At 38.2% G+C, this 24,804-nt stretch overlaps 1 long non-coding RNA gene across 1 annotated transcript in view; it reads left to right on the top strand.

Moving 5' to 3' along the window:
- The first annotated feature begins 2,001 nt into the window (after window positions 1-2,001).
- LOC122513974 overlaps window positions 2,002-24,804 on the top strand; it is a 47,960-nt gene continuing 25,157 nt past the window's right edge. The window contains exons 1-2 of the long non-coding RNA XR_006302914.1: window positions 2,002-2,076; window positions 3,299-3,877. This is a non-coding gene — a long non-coding RNA (uncharacterized LOC122513974). The remainder of the gene's footprint in view (window positions 2,077-3,298; window positions 3,878-24,804) is intronic.

Genomic DNA, 24,804 nt, shown 5'->3' with positions numbered 1-24,804 from the left:
GTGGGTTTCACTCACAGATACACTAATACACTGACTGCACACACACAACCACACACCAACACAGACACAGAGAAAGGCACGCGCGCACAGACGCGGCCGCTTACGAGAACGTAAAAGACACGACGACGACGACGACGACGACAGTGGCGACGACTACGCCAACGACGAAACGACACGACGCGGTGGCGGCGGTGGCGGTGGCGGCGGCGGCAGCGACGACGATGACGGCGACGACGACGAAAACGATGACGAGAACAGCAGCAGCAGCAGCAGCAGCAACGACGACGACGACAACGGCGACACACAACGAGAGAACAACACACAAGGAGAGAGAGAGAACGGAGTGTGGCTGCGCCGCGGAACGGACGCGGGAGGCGTGAATGCTGGAGGGCAGCGACGCGAAGACTGAGGCCGTGCGGCGGGGGCTCCTCCTCCCTTCCCCTTTTCCAACGACGGCGACGGCGACGGCGACGACGACAACGACGACGAGTTAGCCGAGCTACGGAGCGAGTCCCTTGGGCCTCGGTAGTGGGGACTTTGCCATCCCCACCAGCTGCATTTCAACGGGACGCGCGCGCGCGAGCCTCACATATACTTTCCCATCACCCTACCCTCTCCTTTTTCCCTTGGTAAGACCGGGATGGAGATACGGTGGCGCGTCACTCGAGCGAGAAGGTGGGGAAACGTGCTGGCACCTTTTCTCTCTCCTCCTGACCAGCCGTTGGGCGATAATGAGCGCTCCTAGCTCGGATTGGCGCCGGAACGCCAATCCGAACGGCGTTGCTCTCGACGCCTTTTCCGACGCTCCCCTTCTCTTCCCTCGCCTTAGCCCGCTCCTACTCCTCCCACTCCACCTCTTTCTATCTTCGAATTATTCCCTTCCTATCTCTCTCTTTCTGATCTCTCTCCGAGAGAACACGAGACCAGCACAAGTTATTCTTCCTACCGCCAACTCGTGGAGAGTTGTCGTCAGGATCTATCCTGGTGACGCACGCAAAGGGCGAGAGGGGTATCCAATCCCCCCACTATCTTCCCAGCTAGGGTGTTAACCGCGAGTACGCCCATTAACACCCCGGAGTGGGCGGGGGCAGTTACGAGGGAAGGGAAGCAAACCACGCTAAGCGTGCAGGACACCTTCGATGTTCTTCTTTCCAATCCTCCGATGTACTAATGTACTTTCAGATGATCCCATTTTTCTCTCGAAATATTTCTAAAAGATTCCTTGATAATTTTGTTAGAGAATTAGACATTTGTTTATTCATCGATTACTTCGTATTTAGACCGACATCGATGTTTGCAATGATATCTCGTATCTTGGATCACTTCTTAGGTATACGTGTAATAGCAATAACCTTATTATCCTGATCACGTTTGGAAAGTTAATTCTCAAGATCATGTATTTCGAAATCAGTAAAGGGAAGAAAGTATTCCAAGTTCACAATAGAAGTGTTCGAGAAGAGTTTATTTCGCTTGATCTTCATTCCAGGTTGAAAAGCTGACATTGAAAAAACTTTATTTGCGGCTTGGCTGACTGACTGGGTGGCTGGTTGGCTTGCCTTTTCCGTGGAAACTCGGTTGAAAAGTTTAATCGTGCCAAAATTCGCACGACCCAGCAATGCGAAACTCTCTTTCTCTGTCTGCTGTCCGTCTTTCTGTCTCTGTCAAGCGCATTGGCTCGCGTTTAACACGTACGGAAATGAGGAACGGAGGGGAAGCTTTTAGCTCCGCCTATTGGTTTCCTCCACTCTTGGAGTTAAGTTCAGCAACGGTCTCTCGCGTAGCTGCTCCCACTCTCGGGCTATTCACCCGGTGCCTTTCACGTTCCTCCGCGTTTGCCTTCCCCGCCGTTGGTTCCGCCCACTTTATCCCACCCCGGAACAACTCTCTCAACTGACATCACCACCACCAGCACACCACTATCAGCTTTGCTGCTACGGACGTTACGTCGAGCACGACTTTTTCTACTTGCCGAGACCTCCTCGTCGTTCGTCCTTCGCGCCGCGGAGTGTTGCTGAGACGCCCAACATCGCGTCGCAGTGTTGCCAAATCCGCGAAAGCTTTTCCATCCGTGCGAGAGTAAGGACGATTCCCGAGAACGCGTTTAGCTAGAGGGAGGGAAAATGTGTGTATGTGTGAGAGAGTGAGAGAGAGAGAGAGAGAGTGAGAGCACGAGAGAGAGAGAAAGGGAGAAGGAGAGAAAGAGAGAGAGATGGGTATAAGTAGGGGAGAGACCTGGGGAATAAAAAAAGAGAATTTCGAGATTGTGAAGGACTTGGCCGTCGGGAACAGATCCACCGATTGAACTTCTTTCTTTATTCTTAGCCTTCTTCCTTTTTTCTTTTTCTGCTTGTATCCCTGTCCGTTTGTCTCCGTCTATTTGTCTTTCTATTTCTCAAATATTGTGCTAATCCTTATGGTCGAGAAGTTATTTTTTAGGAAATAAAGTTGGTGTAATGTAGTCGATTCCTGACGCTGATGTGCTTGGAATTTTGATAATGCTGTTTCGTCGAACAGAATATGTCCAATTATTCAGACTACAATGTTGACGCCTACTATGGTTTTTCTTTCGATATACTTACATATTTATTGTTGATATGTAACGTGGTAAAAAAAAGTATGTCGACTCGAACTGGACAATGATCCTGAGAAACAATGCAATATCGTTGGAGCTAAAAAGGTTTCCGAGTAAAGACTGAACGAGTTTGCTGCATTCAATCCAGTCTCGTTCTCCGTCCTGCACTCTCATTCTCACGTGAGGCGCGTAAAGATAGATGGAGAGAAAGAGAGAAAGAGTTGCTGAGATCGTTAAGAGCAAAACCGCGTAAATCATTCCATCGGAAAAACTTTCTCACCGATCCGCACCATTAAATTCTCGTTCACGCGTCAAGGGAAGGCTAAGAATATCGTAAGAAAGAAAGCTGTCCATCCAATCAGCAAGCTATCCTGACAAACTGGGCTCTCTTAAACGTGTATTTCTCTTTCTACAGCTCCTTATCAGTCTCTATCTCTTTTTATCTCTGGACCAGTTACCACTGATCATCTCCTTCTGTCCCGTTTCTTTGGACCAAGTGATTCTGATCATCTCCTTTTCTCTCCTCTCTCTCTCTCTTTCCTTCTCTCTTTCTTTCCCTTTCTCGTTGCATTGACCAAGTGATTCTGATCAGCTTCTTTTCTCTCTCATTTCTTTGACCAAGTGATTCCGATGATCTCCAACTTTCAATTTCTCTTCTTCTTGATCAACAGTATCTGATGATCTTAATTTTCTTGATTAACCACTTCAAATGATCTTCTTTTCCAGCTCTTCCCCTTGATTCTGATGATCTTTGCGAGATTTTTTCTTTTCCCAACTGTCACTGATTATCCCTGCTCATCCCTACTCCTCTCTCGCTCTTTCTCTCTCTCTCTTTCCGTCTCTCCGATAGAAGATCGAAGGAAAGAAGAACATCGTGGGACTGAGACGACTCAGTGGCAAAGAGGATGAGGTTGAACGGTGGCGATCGATGCCACGTTAGAGTAGCTGGTCTTTACACGATCCAAAGGTAGTAGTAGCCTTCGGAAAAGGCCCGAGAGTTTCTATTCGAAGCCGGAGAAGAGTAGAAAAAAAAGCAAATAACGAAAATAAAAAAAAAGGAAGATAGGGAAAGAGAGAGAGGAAGGGAAACGTGGAGGAGATCGGGTATTCCGTGCGTTCGTCGCGCACGGAATACGTTCAAAACGAAGAGAGAGAGAGAGAGAGAAAGAGAGAAAAAGGGCTGTAAGGGTGGGGGTAGTTTAGATGCCCTCTACATACACGTCCAACGTCGTAGCAGAAAACGACCTAGCCAAGCGGGTTGTGCTGTTGAAAGAAGACGGAGAGAACAAATTCAAGCTTGCTGAGGTAAGCAATAGAAAGAGAAAGAGAGGAGTAAAAGGAAGAATCTAGAATGTGAAAAGAGGCAGAGAGGGGAGGAGGAGAAAGAGAGAGAAAGTATATTCTGAATGTGACGAGGAAGGGGAAATAGGAAAGAAAGAGGGAAAGAGGGAAAGAGGGAGAGAGCAGGAGATGGAGAAAGAGGTAGAGGTAGAGGTGGTCATAATCGCGCAGATCGCGTCATAATCCGCGACGAAAAACATTTGACGAGCGCGCCGGGCTGGTAAAGGGGCAACGCGATTGGGCGTGGCTCAAATATGGCGCCGCCCACGTGACTAACGCGCCGTTTCCCCCACCATGGAGAAGGAAGCGCGATAAACGGGGATAGTTGCCCCTTTCCAAGCGTGGATTCGCATCGAATACGCGCTCGCGCGCGCGCGCGCGGGCGAGCTCTCGCAGATCAACATGGAGGGGGTAGTCAGACGAAGACGGAAAGTCCTATGGCATTCGTTCCGCGACCACGTTCAAGGTAGCACGTTTTCGGACACGAAATCCGACGGAGAATTACGAAGACAATTTTTTCCTTTTTGTTTCCTTTTTTGATCTTTTTTTCATTTTCTTTTATTAACAAATGTTTACTCGGATGGAGTTATTTCACTCTAAGAGTATTCAATTTGTAATTATAATTTATTTTGGTCCGAGTATAAGGGATAGATTCGAAAAATATGGGGAATTATATTTTGAAAAGAGTCTTCTTGTAATTATTTTGTAGGTTTTACGAAAGAACTCTGTATTTGTGGATGGTATAGGCGTTAGTAATATTTTGTTTGAGATATTAACAGTAATTATCATTTGGTTAGGATCTATTCGAGGGTGCATTCGGAATTACGGAGATAATTTGTTGGAATTCTTGTGAGCTTGCAAAAGAAGCCCAACATCGCACACGGAATATATAATATTCTTCTACGTTCCTTTTAATTTGCTTTTGATTCGAAAATATTATGAGCACAAATTAGGATGAAAATTGATTGACCATGGTCGATTTAAGAAAGGACAATTAATTCGAAAGTGTTTCCTTTTCTTTTAGCAGTAGTTCCCATGATAATGATAAACCCGAATTAGAATCAGGGCTCTCGCGATTAATTACGAATCTTATTGTTAGATTATTAAACGTAATCATAGTTCTGCATGACTTACAAAGACGACGAAAAGAGAAACCATCCTATTTCTCTCTCACTCCTTTGGTCATTGTTCTCATATTGACCATGTTATGCGGGCGATTATTCCAAGTGTGCGATCAGTTCCTCTAGCAAATAGTAGGTATACTTCTTCTTGGCCTACAACGACAACGTAAAACTAAACTGATCAGTTTCCTTTTGGGAGAACGCAATAATAATAAAGATTGAATTTAATTGGATAATCAACTACTTAATTGTCTCTCCTTTATCTAGAAATGTATTTACTAGTTGATAATCCTCAAACTCTTTTGATTGAAAATCTTCAGATTGACTTAAAATAGTGAAAATAGTATCAGAAAACTGGCGACCCTTTAAAATACGACTGGTTGGTTAACAAAGTAAAATTATGTGAATTTTGTAGATGATACTAGCTCCATGTACCCGTTTTGGTAATCTTCAAATTGTCCTAAGAAAAAATATCATTGAATTTAGTATTGGTTGAAAGTTTCTTTCTTTTTTTTTTATCAACCTGGAGAACGTATAAAACGGACGTATAAAAATAATGTGTTATAAAAATGTGTAGGTATATTCCAGAAGGAAAGTAAGAAAAATAATTCCACGTGTTTCTCTGATATAAAATGTAAGTTACTAAATATGGAGACACATCGAACGACCGGTTATATTCGATGGAGAGCGACGCCTGGCGAATCTCTGCAAGTTGCATTATGAGTTACACCAGACGATTCCATAGCCAAGTTGTTATATTTCTTCTCAACGTTCCACGAGCGAATTCTTTCGCTTTTGTCAGAGATAAGCCGCGTTCCACGAGTAGAAAGGATGAATTTATCGCGCCTTATAAGCACGTTTACCCGTTCCAAAATCGATCGAGAGATCTTTCAAACGTCTCTCTTACGACAACTTCATAAACTACCGAGTTATGACGAGTTTGAGAATCTTTCTCGTATTCCGTACTCTTTTATTTCTACTTTACACTTTAGCATCTCTGTAAATCTTACTTTATTAGCTTACGTTTATTCTCTCTCTCTCTCTCTCTCTCTTTCAGGAATGTTTCCGTCGCCGAGTACCTCACTTGCTGCATGCATGCATCTATGTAAGTACGTCTATCGGACAACGCAAACTCCCCCCGTGGTTTTCTTACTGACCAGCTTGAAAACAATTGTATGACCGTTAACGCTCCTTGGACAATGTAGGCGGATAGATAATAACGTGGCAGCCTTACTATTTTCAAATCACGTGTTTACGTACGTCGGTATATGCGAGAGAGTTACGTTGCATCAATCAGGGTTAGAAAAAAAAGCAATCATTTCAAATTCCGGCAAAGAAAATTCATGCTTCGATTCTCATATTCCGTACGAATGAAGTAATATATTAGTATAATCGACGCGTTAATTATGATGCGTCGTATTAAAAATCAATTTCGATTAAAACCAAAAAAATCAAATATACGAGAATAAATCCAATGAGAAAAGCGGATTTACGGCGAGGAGGTTATTCCAATCGCGTCGTTAAAAAGTTTCTAAGTTGGAAATTGATTTGTCGAAATTTAATAGCTCGATAGAATGACATTGTTCGCGAGTATGAGAAAAAATTTCATGAGAAAAATAAAAAGAGAGAGAAATTTTGATTAGATTAGACGCGACGACGCGTGTTTGTTGCTTTCCTTTGGTAAAGTATTTTGGTTTATAAAAAAAAAAAAAAAAAAAGAAACAATGCAAGGAAAAAGAAAGTTGATGTTTGATGTAGAAAAGTAGTCAAGAGTTTGTTGGAGTTGGAAAGATAGTAGAGAGAAGAAGAAGAAGAAGAAGAATAAGAAGAGGGTGTACGCTCGGACGCTGACGACATTTCGAGGAGAGATCTCGGTACGGATAGAGCGTAGCAAGATGCTATATGTACACATCGTTGTGCAGCCTATAAATCTTCTCGGCCCATAAACAAAAGCTTTTGATGCAAAAGGTCGTTGCAGCATGTGCGTGACGAGAGTTAGCTCACGAGAGTCACTCCCTCTATCTCCTATTTCTTTCCTTATTTTTTCTAAACTCTTTCTCTTTCTATGTTTTTCTTTTTTTCTTTTCTTTTATTTTCTTTTTTCGTTCTCTCGCCCTTCGAGAAAATTCTACTTCATTTTTTATTCTCCACATTTTTATTACCTCTTCGAAAATTCCATTGTGCCAAATTAATGTATTATTTCATTTTGTTGTGTTGTTGAAAAGAAAAAAAAGGGAATGGGTTTAATGGAACGTATGTATGGGTAATGGTAAAATATTAATTTTAGATAAAATTTCACGAGGAATTCGATTCGATCGAAAAGAAGAGAAAAAAGAGAGATTAATCATTATTTCAGGATTTTCGTTCTTTCTTTTTTTCTCTCTCTCTCTCTTTTTTTTCTTTTTCTTTTTTTTTTGCAACGAATCATTTTTAATTAAATTTGAGCAAGATTAAACGAGAGGAAGAGAATTATTGTAATTAGTAGTGTGTGTTCTCTCTTGTAATACTTTTTGAGAGACATTATTAATCTTTTTTCTTTTTCTTTTTCTTTTTTTTTTTATTCGGACTCGCGTGCCGATATATTCAATAATATACTTAACTCTTCGAGAGAGAACACGTGGAGAATTAACTCGGTGATTCGTCAGGAAAGTAGAAGAATCAAGACAGTAATGAACGTTGCGTGATAGCTACTCCTTCTTGTTGTTATTTCGCATAAACATCCAAACGAATTCGTGCAGAATTATACATATATATATATATATATCCGTAAATGTATCGACACGAAAATAACATGCGAAATTGTAACTAATAAACGTGACATCTTTTGAAATATTGTAATCTATCGAAACAAAAAATACAAAAAAATGTAAAACAGTATAAAAGTGTATCATTTAAATTGAAGAGAAAACTATGCGAAAAAGTTTTCGGAAAAAGATTAGTAGTAATATTACCGGTAAGACAAGAAGAAGAAGAAGAAGAAGAAGGTGGAGAGGGGGGAGGGGTTCGAAAAGAAAAGACTATAGAAAAGTAAGGGAGAAAAAGGAAAGAAAAAAAAAGAGAGAGAGACAATAGACGAGGAAAGAAGGAGAATGATAAAGTTGGTGAAAAATACAAGAAAAATGAGAGAAATAGAGAGAGAGAGAAAGAGAGAGAGTGATAGTGAGAGTGAGAGAGAGAGGAAGATATAAATAAGGACAGGAAGAAAGATAGAGGTTAGAGAGGGTGTAGAAGTGTATGAGAATGATAGAAGGGGGATGGTAGAAAAGGGAGTGAAGTAGCTAACCAACGCGGTAACGAAACGCCCGGAACAAACAAACAAACAGACAAACAAAAAGGCAGGATCTCTGCCGTCTCCACGGCGCCTGCTCCTGCTTCCGAGCTCGTCACGACTTTCCAATTCTCTGTCCACCACCCGTCTCGTCCTTTCCCTGTCTTTCCATCTCTATCTTCTGCCTTGCTTTTAGGGCTGAGGGTACACTGAGATCCTACACCGAAAGAGAGAAGAGGGTTGTCACTTGCACGTTACCTTCTCTCTCTCTCTCTCTCTCTCTTTCTTTCTAACCCCAGCCCACCACCCCCTTAGCCTCCTCTTCGCGCCTGGCAGCTAGCAACGATTCGCAAGACGTTTGCAGAAACACGCGAGAGGAAAGTTTGCAACGTTCTCGAAAGGAGTCGAATACTAAATCGAGTTGTTCTTACTTGGCTTGCGAATTTTTTTATTCTTTCCCTCCCCCCTCCCCCCGCTACCTTATTCTCTCTCTCTCTCTCTGTATATATATATCTTTGATTCTTATTTTATTTTTCAGCAATTTTATTTGAGTTAATCCTCCACATCAAATTTTCTCATTATTTTCTGCCCTTTTTTTGTTTTCCATTTTCTTGTTCTGTTTCTTTATTTCTATTATTAATATTGATTCATATGAACGAGATAAGGACACTTTTCCTCATTGGATATAAAAATTACATCGAGAATATTATAGCGAATGGATATAGTTATTTTGGTTCGTTCGATAAAGCACCACCACCGACACTTACGTTTTTTTCGGGTTAGTATTATTTATTAGGGGAAATAATCATCGTTCTATTTAGAGAAATGAAATATTTTCTTTTTCCATTTGCCGAAGTAGCAGTCAATTCGCTAAGAGATACTTCTAACTATAATAATAAACCTATACGAAAAATATATCAATCGATTATACATTTTTTATCGATATATTTCATCCTCTTATCGCAGTAGAATTTTAACAAAAAATACAATTATATCGGATAACAATCTCTTCTTAAATTATTTCTCAGAGCAACGGGATTCTTAAATATTTTATTAAAGCAAAGGAAAGGAAAGAAGAAAAAAGAAAAAGAAGAAAAAAGAGCAAACGGTTTCTATGGTTCGGGAAGAAAAATGAATAAAGTGTACACCTCGTTTAGTGGATTTTGGGAGCGGTGGAGGTGGTGGTGGTTCCAGAAGGAGGAAAAGGAAAGGAAAAGTAAAGGAAGAGAAGGAAATAAAAAATAAGAAAGCGGATCAGAGAGAGGTACGGTCGCGAGAAGGGGCATTTACAGACGTAATCTACGTGCTTGGGAGAGAAACGAAGAAGGAAAGAAGAAGGCATATAGGGGTTCTTCGATCGAGTGCTTCCACAGGGGTAGTTTAGTTCGCGTACACAGAAATACATACGCGGAGAATGAGAATGAGTAAGAGAGAGAGAGAGAGAGAGAAATATATATAACAGAACTACATAGGTATATATATATATTTCTAATACTATTAGCCGGTGTTCCGTTACACAACGACAGATGGACGAACGAGGAACGAGAAGATATATCCGTTCTCTGTTTGGATTGCGATGTTCACGGGAGGGGGTGCAGCTGCGTGTGTGTATTACGCCGTACGGCGTTGTTTGTGCCACGGCATCAATTGATAGTTTCGGTAAACGGGACGGCTCCTCCACAATGGATTTCGATCAATCCAACTGAATTATGTCTTTTTTACCTTGAAAATCCTATCGTTATAATAACATCTATCATTTTTTTTTTTCTTCTCGTTTTGTTTTTCACCTCTCTTATAATATAATTATATATATATGTTAATAATTATTGCAGTAATAGTTGCGTGAAAAATTATATTCGCGATTAAAATTTGTCCGAATTTATCTGAGATCTCGTGTTTAATAATTTTTAAATAAAATGTCCGATCATCGATGAGAATCAATTACTTTTTTTATCTTCGCAAATCATCCTAAATTGTTATATTTATTATAATCATTAAATATTATCCGTTAAAAAAAGAAAACAAACATATTAATATCGTAATTATCGGGTATCTCATATGGATTACTTAACAAATCGTTTTAAATCTAACAATGTATGAAAATCGAATGTGATATATACTTAATATAATACACCGGGTAAATACAATTTACAGTAAATCCAATTGAAAATGAAACAAAACTGACACTCGGAAATTCGATGAAACATTTAAACGTATCCATGTCAAATTACCATTTAGTAGATATTAAAATAATCGAATTGGTAGTGTGCGTTCACTTCTTCATGAAAATCAACATGAAATTAAATTGAAAATGAGACAAACTGGAAGGAGAGTTCGGTGGCTGCTTTCGACGAATCAAATCGGATATATGTATGTGTCTCTGTGTGTGTGTGTATATATAGTATATACGAACGTCATTAACTATTCCTAGTCGAGTGTATATATATATCTAGAAATAGAAATCGTATACTTAGAGAAGATAGGGGAGGTGGGGTGAGAGGTGGTCTAAATGCGACTTATCGATTAAGTTACGATGCCTATGAGCACGCGCGCACATTCTCTCTCTCTCTCTCTCACTCACTCGCACTCTCACTCTCACTCACTCTATCTCTATCTATCATTATTTATATATATATATATATCTCGTTCTCCCTCTATTTCTTGAAAATACGTGCTTACGTTACACTTGGTAGGTGAAATTGATCGTGTTGAGCATTAAACGTAATACCTACTCGAGAAGGAACGAACGTTCGAGTTATTTCGCGAATGACAAATCGCCTTTCGTGCCGCCATGTCCGACGCTTCGGCTTTAAGCGCATAACTGACACGGCTCTCTGTTTTCTATCGATCCAATTATTATATTATATATTGTATCTCTTTTTTTTTTTAAATATGTATATTATTTCACACACACATATGTCTTTTATTATATTATTTTTAAAATAGATCGAAATATCTCTTTTCGAAATTTGTCCCCTTATTCCGCTGTCTAATTTTATTGTCATCATCTTAACATTGAGTTTATCTTTTTTCTTATCGTAATAAATCAAAGAAAAATTCATTTCTCTGTGTAGAATTGGATTATTTTTGAGAAACGTTGGGGGGGAGGGGTTCAATTTTGTATTATATATTTAAAATAAGATTACAACATATACTTGATTCTTTTCTACATATTCATTTGTACGTGGTAATTAATACTTGGCATACTTTTAAATAAATTCTTCGCTTACGTCGAAAAGTCTTCAAATAAACAAAACAAAAATCTTTTAAATATCAATCTAAATTATCGATTTTATTAAACGTTTATAATCGGTTATTACAAATGATTAATTAATTAACATTAAATTATTCTCTTACGACAGAACGTATTTTTCTGATTAAATTTAATAGCAAATAATTCAATCGCAGAGTTTATACACTTGTTCTAAGAAAATTAACTTAGTAAGAATCGATGAAGATTATTATTCATTTCCAAAGGAAGGAGATAGAGATAGAAAGAGAGAGATAATTATTGGTCTTGTCTATCCATCTATCTATCTATCTATCTATCTATCTAATAACGCTTAGATGTTAGAACGTAAGAACATTTCCAGCAACGTAGATATCATATACCCAGTACTATATGCTATTACACACTTTAATTATTCATTTATTCTCGGAGAACAGTCAATGTCCCTTGCTGACTGTCGTCATCTCAATCATCATCATCATCATCATCATCATCATCGTCGTCGTCGTCGTCGTCATATGCATAACCATATAACCACCATACGCGCATCGGCAAGAACGAAATCATTTTACTCGAGACGATATGCAATAATCGAATAAGGAAAGAAAAAGAAGAAATATTATAGAAAGAAAAGAATAAAAAAAAAAAAGGTAACACGCAACAAACTACATAGCGTTCTCGGTGTGTACGAACGATAAGGTTTTTTCTAAATATAATAATAAGCGAGAGTACTCTGATGACAATTCTAATTTATTTCAAAGAAAGTAAAAATAGTTAAAGTTGAAATCCTTCCCCAAAATCTCTATAGTTTATTTTGTCTTCTTTATTTTTCCTATTATACTTTAATTCGTTATTAATTTAATACGAATTTAATACGAATTTAATACGATCAATTTAACATATAAACTTTACGCGAATCGTATATAATCGTCATTTATACGAATAATTCAATATAAATTCATTTGTTAGCAAAAGTTGAATAATAAAGGAACGACGATAATTAATTTAACAACCAATTGACACGCGAGTAGGACCCAAAATATCCCTATACCGTTTTCTCTTTATCTCTTAACTAAACGTAACATGGAGTGAACCTATCCTTTTCTCTCTCTCTCTCTCTCTCTCTCTTTCTCTCTATCTATCTCTTTTGACGTTAGCCTCCACCCATCCACCCTCTCTGTCATCCGTTCTACGAGTTTCAGCGTCCTTCTCTCTTTCCCTCTCTTTCTCTCCCGTCCCTCCTATTGTCGATGGGCCTGAGTTGTTTTGTCCCGTCAGTCCCTGCCGTGCAATGCGATATCTATGGCTTTCTTTTGGGGGTCCTTGTGCCGAAGCCGCCATTATACCCAAAAGTCCACCCCTCCGTTCCCTCCCATCCCATCCCTTATACATACTCTCTCTCTCTCTCTCTCTCTTTCTATATCTCTCTTTCTTTCTTTTATTCTCTCAACTTACTTACACCGATATAAAGTGCAGTTCACATAAGAACGTCGCAAGATTATTTCTAAGTGTGTATGCGTGTAAGTATGGGCGATGGCAGAGATCGTTTCTCTTCCTCCCCCTCCCCCTCCTGCTCCTCCTTCACCACCACCATCTCTTCTTCTTCTTCTTCTTCTTCTTCCTCTTCTTCTTCTTCTTCCTCGGATATATGCGTGTGTACGAATCCGTGTGGCAAACCGCGAAGGAACCAGGCTGCACTTGGGTTTAGCTCTAGTTTAGCTATTCAAGGCGGTGCGTACGTCGAAAAGGGATAAAAGGGTGTACCAATGGAGACCAATACGTACCAAAGTGAGTAGAATTTTACATACATATAGAGAAAGATTTTTGGTATACGTGTCTTTGAGTGTGCTAACGTGTGTTGAAGATCTATCTATCTCGTTCTCTTTCTCTCATTTTTTTTTCTTTCTCCCTTAGCCCTTCCTACTGGCGTAGTTGCCGCCACTGACGAGAGCAAAGAAAAGGAGAAGGGTTCTGAGAGAAAGAGCCGACGTGTCTTCCTTCCCTCTTTATCACTCCTTCTCCTCTCTCTTTCTCGCTCTCATTTAATCGTGTAAGCAGCCTAATTATTGCCCTATCGACATAGATTTCTTCGGATCGGATTACGAGCCGGCCCTTCTTCTCTTTTCTCTCAGTGCTACGCGTTCGTCAAACCCTTTCCTCTATTTCTCTTTCTTCCTTTATTTTTTTTTTATTTTTTTTTTCTTACTTATCCTTCTGATATCCCGAAAGTCTTTTCTAGGGACTTTTCCCTAGACTCGCGTTTCTCGCTGAAAGTTTCACGTGTGACGTTATTTAGTTAAATTCTAATAAATAAATTAGAAGTATAAAATGATCGATGATCACACAAATGAATAAAGAAGATTTATATAAAGTAATTGAGAAAAAATTGTTGAGAAAAATGATGGGGAAAGGTAAAAAAAAAAAAAAGATATAACGTGTATAGAATTATACCGATAAGTTGCATCAATTGTTTTTTCTAACTCGAGGATGATAAAAAATAAACAACTCGATCCGATGTTCAGCGAGTAATAAATCGACTATGGGGTCGATCGGTTGGTCGTTCGAAAAATTTAATGAAAATCCGTATTAAACGACAAAAAAAGACAGACTTACGATCACGTCGACTCATTTTATCTTGGCGTACACCGGAGTAACTGAAACCGATGTTTCTACTACTGTGTACCATCATACAAAGTGGACAAGAAAAAAAGTCTACCTGTAATTTGTAGATATCTATGGTTACACGTTTTATCGAACCGAACGTTGATTCAAAGGTTTTTCTCTCTCTTTCTCTCTCTCTCTTGTTATATTATTATTATTATTATTATTACTACTAATATTACATAGACTCTCGTTGATTTTAAAACGATTAGTATTTCGAAGTAAGCCTAGAAAACTCGTAACTCGTTTGATTTCGTAAGGTTGAATTCAATTATATTTTATACCGTGCAAAATCATTTCGAGGGATTATTATTTAGTTTTTCTTTTTATTGTATTTTTTGCTAACAATCATTTAATAATAAAATGAGTTTAAAACGAGTGTGCATCGTTATAACGCAAAGAAAAAAAAAAAAAAAATAAAGAAATAAATTTTCTAGCTCGAACGAAGTAGAGAAGAACTCTGAACGTTATCGGAGTATAATACTAAAAGCGTCGACACATAGTGATCATTAGGATGGAATAATAATGACAAGGTCCGTGCATTTGTAAAAGGGAAGACACGAGGATTGACGTCGTCGTGTCTCCACGTCAGCCAGGAAACGTCTAACCTATGATCAAGACAGGAAGATGAGAGTGGAGACACACGCGAGAAGGTTAATATCGGTGAAACAAACGTTCGTATTCATCTCCGTGTCTTATTTCCACCCGGAACTCGATCTCGCGCGTGCTATTTCGTGAATGAATACTTGGGAAGCCGCGGAAAGCTACGAAAACAACAACAAAATGGATGCTTAATTACATTTTTGAAGGAACGTTACCAACGTAATTACTACGTAACGCGTTTCCAACGTAAGAATCTTACGTTACGAGACGTTTTTACGACTCCTTTCACGTTGTTCTCGGTGTTTTATTCCAAGTCACTTTATTTTATTCTTTGGTAATAATCTTATAATAAGTATAATTATTAATCCTCTCTCTCTCTCTCTCTCTCTTTGTGTGAGATGAAATAGTATAATTTCGTAAAAAATATTTGAATTATCGCACGAATAGTATTTCGATATTTCTACGATTGGTTCGTATAAAATACGCAATATATCGTATAATTTATTAATACATATAATAAAGAAGTCAAAATATAATGATAAAGATTAAAGTTTATTATTAGATGGTATGTAAATAAAAAAAAAAATGTAAGAGATACGTTTGAACGGTATAATGATTAAACGAAAAATAAGAGTAGAAAAGTTTTTGGTTAGCCCATTCTCTTGGAGTATCCCCGACGCGATTCAGCACCTTCGAGTAGAGTTTTGCTAACGGTAAAAGTTTGAAAAATAACGAAAGTGCGCGAAACTAAGGGTCGTGTTCTTATCTATAGGCTCGTTGCTACACTTTGAGTTACCGAACGCGCCAGAGTGGATAACAACGAGCAAAGAACACGGCCAAAACTATTTCTTGTTCTTGTCGTCGTTGCCGTTGTCTGATTCGAAACTTTACCAAAGAAAAGAAAGCTCCGAACTTCTTCTTCCTATTCTCTTTCTCCTCTTTAATATCTCCTTTCACGAATATATACAATACCGTATTTTTTTTTTCTCCAAAGTCAAATAAGTAGACGAGAAATCTTTCGTATTTTAAATAAATGCATCTGTCGTGTATAACACGTCAAACGAAAAAAAAGTTGTCAATGAATTTATCCAATTAAATATCATTACAACTCGTTAACAGAAATAAACATAAATCAAAAAAAGATTACAATCGATTCGTTTAAAAACGTATATCTCGATTTAAAAATAAATGCGTTTATATATCGACTCGCGCGTTCGCACGCTCGCCCCCATGCATCGAGTTTAATCTAACGAATAATAAATGATTACAAAAAAATTAACGTTAAAATAAAATCAAATGCATATTTACGGATACAACTTCGTATGCTTGCTCGGGGAAAAAAAATGTTAAATATATATATATATATACATATATTTTAACAAATATTTACGTATTTCGATTGATGTGTGCGCATAATAGGTAAATCATTTTATTTAATAGAGAGATATAACGCAAATGGATTATACTAAATAATGAAATGAAAATTCGATGAATATTTTCCACGATCGATCCTTGGAAAATATTTGATAGAAGTATTATAGGGAAAAAAAAACTAAAAACGATTGCAAACTTAACGTACTTATTTATTCTCCACGTATGCTTTGAAATCTGATTGATTTTCCTAGGCTTGTAGATAGTTAACGTTTTACAATGCTTTCACGTGGACTGTCCCAGAGCTACGATTGACGTTCGATTCAGTCACGATACCACCCACTTAAATCCTTTCTTTCCACGTTAGAGAGAAGGAGAGAGAGAGAGAGAGAGAGAGAGAAATATATATACAGTGGACGCCTATAGAGTCTAGAATCACAAGGGAACGCACGAGAGACGTGCTCGCTGTCTTCTAAATAAATTAGAGGATGTCTCTTATCCGTTATGCGTCCCACCAATCGAATCTTGCATTCGGACGAAGAAAAAAAAAAAGAAAAAAAAAAGAAGAGCAATTGAAACTTCCTTCGACGTTTTCTATCGTGATAGAAAAAGGATTTGGATCGACGTTCGGATCGTTACGTTTTCTCTAATCTCGAATACGATAATAATTGTAAAATCTTCCAATGGTTTTAATATCGAACGTTTGACAAGAAAATTCCTTGCGTTGTTCGATATTATCCTATTTTTATCTTTCTTTTTTGTTTTTACACGAATAAAGGAAAATGTGTGAGACTAAATTTGGTTAATGTATAATATATTAATCATATGGGATGTGTGTATTAATTTTAATCGTTTTTTGTTTTATTTATAATTATTATATTATAATAATATATATATAATATAATTATTTATATTATTTTTCTAAGAAAAACATTAAATTGCATTTTGTGTGTATGTGTGTGTGGAAAATCATTATAATTCAAATCTATTGTCAAAGATTCTTATATAATATCATATATATATGTGGAATCTGTAAAAGTTTCTTAACTAACAGCCTAAACTTTTCTATTCAGTCTCCCATTGTATTTCTCTTTTTATTTTTAACATTCTATTCCAATTTTTTGTTCTCTCACATAGTTTAAGAAAAAATGAAGAAGAGTAAGAAGAAGAAGAAGAAGAGGAGGAAGAAAAGAAAAGAAGGTTCGAAGGAAGGAACCTAGGTCGTTCTCGAGAGAAAAAGGAGGGAAAAGCTCGAAACACGATCTCCCTAGTGCTGCGTTTTCTCGTAAAAACGTACCAAAAGATGGTCGAAACTATGAAATTCCGGCCATTCTTTCCTCAACAATGGGACGCATAGGGATATAAATCTATATATATATGTGTGTGTGTGTGTGTATATCTATATGTATTTTGAAAATTCCCAATGGTACACGCATGTATCGTCGAGGATAAAAAGCCAGAAGATGTAAGAGAAAGAGAAATAGAAATAGACTGATATGAGAGAGAGAGAGAGAGAGAAAGGGGAAGTGGGGGAGAGGAGGAGGAGGGGGAGGCGGGGAATTTAAAAACATTATGAGAGAAAGAGTAAAGAAGGGAAAGAAAATTGAACGAAAAAGAAGGAGAAAGTTATATAAAATGGAGAACGGGTAAAAGAGTAAGTATAAAATGAAGATAGGAATATTACAAAACGAGAGAAAGTAGAAATAAATGATGGAGAAGGAGAAATTATAAAAAAAGATTGTTAGACAGAGAGAGAGAGAGAGAAAGTGATATGAAATGAGAAAGAGAACGGGAGAGAGAGAGAGAGAGAGATGATGATATGTGGATACGTAAAAAAAAAAAAGAAGAAAAAAGAAAAAGAAGGACGGAGAGAACATAAGGGGACCGTTTCCATTATGAGTGACGTTTTTTCTCTCTCTCTCTCTCTCTCTCTTTCCCTTTTTCGAAGGGTGGGATTTCGAGCTCACGTACACATTTACAAAGAGAGACTCGAACGTATTTTTCGAAGAGAAGGTTGCGCGTATATTCGAAGAACGAGAGAGAGAGAGAGAGAGAGAGATACTACGGGCGAGGCTGCATTAGCGCGAGAACATTTTGTGTGGCGGCGTGTGCAAGAACTCCTTTCTTCGGGACAGCTCGGCTAAAAACCACCCCTGAGGTGAGGGCCAATAGAAAACCGGCCGTGCACCTCCCCCTTTTCCTCGATGTTAAAGATAGAAAGAGAGATGGAAGGATCAAGAGGGAGAGAAAGAGAGAGAGAGAGAGAGAGAGAGAGAGAGAGAGAATGAGATGGGAAGAGAGAGAGAGAGAGAAAAGACTCACTCCCCTTCTGGTCGACACGAAAACACGAATGCAGCGTTTCTCGCTCTTCTGGCGCCATGAAAACGCGCTGATCGCCAATGAGACTTGCGCTTGGCGTTTCTTTCTTTCTTTCTTTCTTTCTTTTTCTTTTTTAACATCTTTCCTCTTTTTTTTTATACAGATTAAACCGTCTCTTTTTTTTTTCTTGCACACGGGGGAGGATTTCGAGAACATTTTTATTTATTTTTTTTTTTCTATTTTTCCTCCCCTCCTTTCCCTTTCGCCCCCGTCCCCGCCCCCATCCTAGCGAAACCTTTTTCATCTTTTTCCTAACGAATAAAGCGTCATATTTTTTTTCTCTCCTTTTCTTTACTTTTTACCCTTTTCAGGTAAACGATCTCGAAGTTTTCGAAATATTGGTCCCGTTTAATATTTTCTTTTATCTCTTTCTATACTCTACGGAATGAATATTTCATTTATGGATAACTCTCTCTCTCTCTCTCTCTCTCTCATTCGTTTATTAACGCGAAACTACGTTGTATACGTTAAATGATATCTTCCTCGTAATGAGTATCGGTTACTTATTTCTGTACGATTTATTCGAGCAAAATTGAAGAGAGGAAAGAAGAAAAAAAAACATACAAAAAACACGTTTATTTATTTCTCCATAAGTAACGACTTCATTTTTTCTCGTTCTCGAATAGTTTTGTTTTCTTTCTATAATTTTATATCGTACAATATTTTTCTTCTTCTTATTCTTCTCATTTTTGTATTGTAATTATCTTATCTTAATATCAACATTTGATATCGTTCACACCCATTTTTTTTTCTTTTTCCTTTTCCTTTTTTTACTTTATTATTACCCCCATTATAACACATATTCATTATCTCGACACGATTAACATTTTATTCAAATATTTTCTCTCTCTCTCTCTCTCTTATTATTTTCCTCTTAAACGCTACTTCTATCCTCTTTCTGTTATATTTTTAATTATTCATTGGTAACATATTATTACTCACTGTCCATCATAAACGAATAAACTTTCCTAGACGTAATTAAAATACAATTTTTAATTTCTCTCTCTCTCTCCCTTATTCTCTCACTCATTCGCTTCTTACCTTTTTTCCTTCTTTTCCAATTCTTTTTCTCGAAGGGGTCAGTCGCCTGCGGCGTTCATGAAGACATTAATCGTTGCCTCCTTTCGCGACGAGAAAAAGCTCCCCCCCCCGTGCCTGGTTTAACTCTAACGGAGTAAAAGAGAAAGAAATATAAAAGAGAGGAGGGAAGAAAAAGATAGATAGAGAGATGTAGGGGGTGGGGTGGGGGCAGAGGGGGAGGTAGAGGGGGGCAGGGGAGAAAGACGATCACTAACGATCGCCAACAGCGGCAGCTGCTGAACAAGAGTTCGCAGAATTTATCATTATTCGATCATAACTCGTTAAGCTTGCTTTCTTTATCGAACTCACGAATCCTGATCACAAGTTCGCTTATTCTCGTTATAATCCTGTCGGCGGCTATGCGAATTTGCATGATTCCTGAGCTGCATAATACCCCGCTCGCTGTGCTGCATACCTATCCGTGCATTGCCGATCCACGGCAATATAATCCCGGAGGATGTGAAATCTTTCCTGGAGGACTTTTTTATCGGGATTCGATCAGCAACGCAAAAAAGTTTGAAAGGTAGAAGAAAAAAAAAGAGGCAAGAGAAAGAACGAAAGTAGGGAGAGTGAGTGTGAGAGAGAGAGACAGAGAGAGAAAGAAAAAGAAAAAAAAAAACCATCTCTTACGTTCTCCATGTTCATTCAAGTGAAATGATATCCACGTAAACGTTCTGTAATTCGCTCGTTTGCTACTATTTCCTTCATTCTTTCATTTCCCTCCCCCCCTCCTCCACCCTTCTCTCTCCTACTTTCAACCCCTATTTACGAGCTATTTATCCGTTTCGTGGAGAAAGCGTCGACTGGGATGGACGATACCGATCGCCTTAAACTCTTCAAATTGTCGGTAGGTACATCATCGGGAAAAATAGAGTCAAATAAAGACAGACGGATACCTAGCTACCTAGCTACCTACGTGGGTATAGAGTGCTTCGAATGAGAGAGAAAATAAAAATAGGAATAATTTCGATGCATCTAATTGCACGGGATGGGGGAGAGATTTGAAATGTTAAGCTATACGGGATTGATCGACGAAAAGCTGATTTTTCTATATCCATAGTTGGTTCTTATTTTTCTTTTCTTCTTTTTTCTTTTTTCTATATCGCGTTTTATTTGAATAAATGTGAATTAAATAATATATTTGAAAATTCGCGGATCAAATGATCCGTCCATTTTTTTTCTGTTTTTTCTATAATTAATTAATAGAACGATAGGATTTATATTTCCGGATTAATTTGTAATCTTTCAGATATATAATATCTTGTTTTTATTCGATTAGATTGAAACGTTAGAGATCGATTTATTTTCTTTTGACTTCGGATCGTTGATTTTACTATTTGGGACAATTATTATACTAACGTGAAATTAATTGAAATTATCTAAAGGAAAAAAAAACATTATACCTTGCATTTGTTTAATTGAATAAAAATTCATCGTTTTTTCCGTATATTCCATTAGAAGATGTTCGATCATAAAATACAGAAATTTTGGTTAGAAGGAAGAAAAGGAATAAATAGGGACGTAGGAAAGGTAGCAGATCGGAGCATCCGATTTCCGTCGAGTACAAATCGTAGGATGAAAGGGGGGTGGTTCGGGGGGGAGAGGTAAAAAGGGAGGAAGACTTAAAGCGGAAGGTTGTGTGGACAACCCAGAAAATTAGCCACATCCGCATTCAGCGTTAAATCGTTCCCGGTGCTCGGTTCTTCCTATTGTCGTTGGTTCCTCGACTGTGAAACTTTTGTTAAGGTTTCGCTCGAGGCTTTTCCGCGAGACACTCGCGAACGCAACGCGATACTCCAACGAGAATATCTCGTACGGACGGAACTTTCTTCGATTTTCTCAATGGCAACCCCAACAAAAAAAGAAAAAAAAGAGAAAAAAAGCAAAGAAAATCCTCCCGAATAATTTTTCCAACTATTTTCTCCATTGAACGAAATTTAGATCTTTCCTGTTCAATGTAAACCCAAGTTGTTTTTCTTTTTTTTTTTTTTTATATACATTACAAAATATAAATATCCATTTTTTCGTTCTCATCATTGCAACTTCGATGATATCGTCGAAATGAAATAAATACACCCTATTTATCTGTTATTCATTAAATATTACTTAAGTAATTCATTTAGAAACTTTTCCAAGGGAACGTGTTTCGACTTTGTATTTACTCGCTAAAAGAGAGAAAGAAGAAAGTAAAATAAAATGAGAGAAAGAAACGGTTGGAAGAGAGAAGAAGAAGGCGAAAAAGTAAGCAAGGGTAGATCTTGGGGGTTGGTTTTTACGCACGAACTACACCCCGATACCGGAGGGATGAAAGAGGAAACATCGATCCCGAGTAACTCATACGTACTCGTGTTAAGGGTGAGCATACACACACACACAGAGCATACATAGGTCCAGAGAGAAAAAGAAAGGAAGAAAAGTAGGAGAGATGCGAACGCACAACTAGAAACGCGCTTTCGGGGGCGAGAACGGTCCGTATAAAAGGGGGATGAAATCTTATGGGGTTGCGTCTTTATGCGAGAGCATTCCGCGGGTTCTCATACTCGGGTCTACGAATTCTAGAAAGCAACCAACCCTCGTTTCTCTTTCCTTCTCTCTTCGGGTTTCATGCAATTCCAAATTCTCTTTCTCTTTTCTATTTCACCCTCGTATTTTTCCTTTCGAAATCGACCTGCTTCTAATCTACCAACAAAATAAAATGATACGATAAAAAACGAGAGAGAGAGAGAGAGAAACAATTTTATTATTTTCCCGGGAGAAAAAGGAACGTCAAATTTTTCAGAAAAATGTCGATAAATTTATGCCAATGGAAAAATTCGAATTAAACAAAAAAAATTAAAAAAACTACGCGTTTAGTTTCTATTACAAATTCACGATCACCGATGAATGATGTCTCAATCACGTCCGAACAAAAATCATTTGAAAAAACCGCAGAGAGATTTAAGAATTTTTCTATAATAGTTATTAGGGATCCTAAACCAATAATATCATTATGGCTGTTCTCAGCTGGTGGTTTTGTCTTTGATTTTTTTTTCTTTTTTTTTTTCAACTGACCTATAGATCATCATCCAATATCTAATCCTTCTCCCAATTATTTTCAGCTTCTATTACGGAAACGTATTATCCAACTTTATTATTTATTCATTAACAACGAAAAAGTAAAAAAAAAAAGAAAAAGAATAGTAAATATAAAAGAAATTCGATTAATAAATTTCTCGTATTTGAATGAATGAAAAAAAGGAACAAATTTCGAAAGAAAACACGACGTGGTGTGGACGTGAGTAAAATTTTTTCAACTCTTCTAATTATTTTCCCCGTTTATTATAAAAAAACAACAAACGAGAACAAAAAATATACGTGGAAAAAATAAAAATTCAACGAGAAGAAGAAGAACTATTAAATAAGAAAAAGCAATCATCTAAGCCGCGTGTAGAAGACCGTAGACGTTCCCTCTCTTTTTCTCTCACCATATTTTCTATCTTTTTGTTTTCTTATGGCTGTCAGGAGCGTTGGTCATGGCGCCACCGTACGCGAAGGAAAGAAAGAAAGAAAGAAAGAAAGGAAGAAAGGAAGGAAGGAAGAAGGAAAGGGAAGGACCAAGCCGCCAAGCTTGCGTCGAGAGAAGAACGAACGAAAGTGCTCTTGGTGGTCGTTCCTCTTTCCTTTCCATTTCTTTTTTTCCCTCTTTTATTTTCTTCCTCTTCTTCTTCTTCATCTTCTTCTTCTTCATCTTCTTCTTCTTCTTCTTCTTCTTCTTTTATTAGCCCCCTCTTCTCCTTCCTACGATCGTCGCCAGCCACCAGCCGCCATTTTATTTTTAAGAAGAAGACGAAGAAGAAGAAGAGAAAGAGAAGGACGAGGAGGAGGAGGAGGAGGTAGAGGAGAAGAGGGAACCGAGGAGGACCACCGGAGAGCCGTTCTGCGATTAGACTTACAAAACAAACGGCCCGGCGGTCCGGACCCCGCAGACCAATGGCGTAGCACGCTGATCCCGACAAGGGACACGAGATAATTGGATCAAGAAACTACCAAATGCTCCAAGTCCTACCAAACCGCGTCGTCATTTTTTTTATCAGGTCAATGAACCCACCTTCTTCTTCTTCTTCTTCTTCTTTCCTTCTCTTTCTCTTTCTTATCAATATTTTTCACACCGCAATTTCATTTTCTAAGATTTATTCGACGCGAACATCCTTGCTTTTATTATTATTTACCCTTACGAAATACAATCCAAAATAAAAAGATGCTCGGAAACAAAAGTCTATCAAATCTTTGGTCAACGATGTTAGTTTTGCCGAAAAAAGAAAAAAGAACGCAAATTAAATAAGAAAAAAAAGAGAAAAGTATAAAATGAAGAAAATCTAAAGTTGGTTCGATGAAACGGATAGAAAGTGGCTCGCCCTGAACATCGTCGAGTGTACGAGAAGGGATGGTACGGGGTGGTGTGTGTCCACCTCCTAGAAACGTGTAGCTTCTACCCTCTATTGATCGAACGGTCTGCCCTGGGCTTCACTGAAGTGGACTGGACACACCAGCAACCCCTAACCCTCGAACCATCTCATGGAACCTATCTCTCTCTCTCTCTCTCTCTCCCCCATTCGTTCACCCTCTCCCACCCCATTGAACAACCTCGTCGTCGTCGTCGTCCTCGTCCTCGTCGTCGTAGCTGCGAGTTTCCAACACAATCCAATTTCTAAACGTGTAGGTGAAGATACGCAGACGTAGAGTGAGCTGCCAGGAGCAGCCAAAAGACGTTCAACGTTGGTCATCCTTAAAGGGGTGGTTTTGCTCTTGCTGTTCTGCTGCTGCTTTTGCTACGGCTATTCCTGGTGGTGGCTGTTTCCAATTCGTGTGTGAATCCGTGTGAGAGAGTATACGCTTGTCTGCATTTATTGGACACCGGGTATTGAACGTGGGTGATCGTTTGGAAGTTGCAAGACTCGCGCCAGAGAGAGAGAGAGAGAGAACCCTTTATAAATCTTATATTTCTAATCTAAATCTTTCCAATTTGTTGTCATCATATTTATTTATAATTCATTTGTTTTTCAAATTAAACGTCACTTTTTTCTCACCATTCGTACATCCATTTTGTTTGTTATTTGATTTCCATTAATTTTCCGATGTATACTAATTTATTCAATTAATCGTTATTATAAATACTACGAAGTAATCTTCCATTTGTATA

The sequence above is a fragment of the Polistes fuscatus genome, unplaced genomic scaffold (genome assembly GCF_010416935.1).
Source record: "Polistes fuscatus isolate 324 unplaced genomic scaffold, CU_Pfus_HIC Scaffold13, whole genome shotgun sequence".
Lineage (NCBI taxonomy): Eukaryota > Metazoa > Arthropoda > Insecta > Hymenoptera > Vespidae > Polistes > Polistes fuscatus.
This window is presented reverse-complemented; position numbering and strand designations above follow the sequence as displayed.